We start from the raw sequence: 1317 nt of genomic DNA, 5'->3' as shown, positions 1-1317 counted from the left end.
GCAGAGCAACAGGGCCACAATCTATTCAAGTCACACAGTCAGTTGAACTGCTACCCTTATTGGCCCAAGGCATGTAGACAGCACAAGCCCCCACCATTACTGGCCTGAACTTCCACCCTCTGTCACTCTGGGCCAAAGTATGTGTTCTACACATTCCATCTCCTGCCATCACAAATATCTCCTAGTCACTAGAAAGTCTACTTGCCCATGTTGTGCTACAACTGTTAAAGAAACATTCATTCTTTTCCAAACTTCCAGTAAGACCTGACCTGACCTGGCCATATGCTGAGCGCTCTGTCCTACCATTGCACATGTTAAACCTGCACTAAACCTCCTCCCCCACACAAAAGGGCTCTCCTACCCTGCGACCATACAAACTGCTTGCAAAATTTGGTAACAGTCAAAGAAACTTTAGGGTGACTATCCTGGGGTGCCCAACTAGAACTAAAACTAATATAATTTTAAAAGCAACACCCCATGATATGTCTTTAAAAAAGCCAAATAGTTGCCGGGCGTGGTGGCACACACCTTTAATCCCAGCACTTGGGAGGCAGAGGCAGGCGGATCTCTGTGAGTTCAAGGCCAGCCTGGTCTACATAGTGAGTTCCAGGACAGCTGGGGCTACAGGGAGACCCTGACTCAAAAAGACCAAAAAGCCAAATAGTAAAAGTGATAGAAGCAACTGATATGCATTAATATGAATGTAGCACTGGTAGAAAAAAAGAAAGCATGATGCCTCCAAAATAACACAGTAACTCTAATGATAGATGTATAAGAAAAGGGCATTGATAAAATGGTTGATAAAGAACTCAAAAGAAGGGCTGGAGAGATGGCTTAGCAGTTAAGAGTACTGACTGCTCTTGCAGAGGACCTGGGGTTCGATTCCCAGCAACCACATGGTGGCTAACAACCGTATGTCATAACTCCAGTTCCAGGGGATCTGATGACTTCTTCTGACCTCTACAGCCATTGCATGGCATGGATATATTTACATACATGCAGGCAATACACTCATACACATAAAATAAAAATAATAAAGTTTTACCAAAGAAAGAGTTCAAAAAGAATGGTTATAAGGAAACTAAAATTCCAAGTCCTGAAAGAAAAACTACTTACCAGTCATGAATACTATACCAAGCAAAACTATCTTTCATAATAAACAAGAAAGACTCAAAGACAAGCCAAAGCAGAGCGAACTCTACAGCAGATCAATCTCATCAATAAGCTTAAGGGAGTCTTGTGCCAAAAAAATGAAGACTACCCACATTCATGAAGGCATGTGGATTGTGTCTAGTGCTACATACCTGTCATCCAGCA

The sequence above is a fragment of the Nannospalax galili genome, unplaced genomic scaffold, assembly GCF_000622305.1.
Source record: "Nannospalax galili isolate Female #2095 unplaced genomic scaffold, S.galili_v1.0 scaffold85, whole genome shotgun sequence".
Classification (NCBI taxonomy): domain Eukaryota; kingdom Metazoa; phylum Chordata; class Mammalia; order Rodentia; family Spalacidae; genus Nannospalax; species Nannospalax galili.
Note: the sequence above shows the minus strand (reverse complement) of the source record.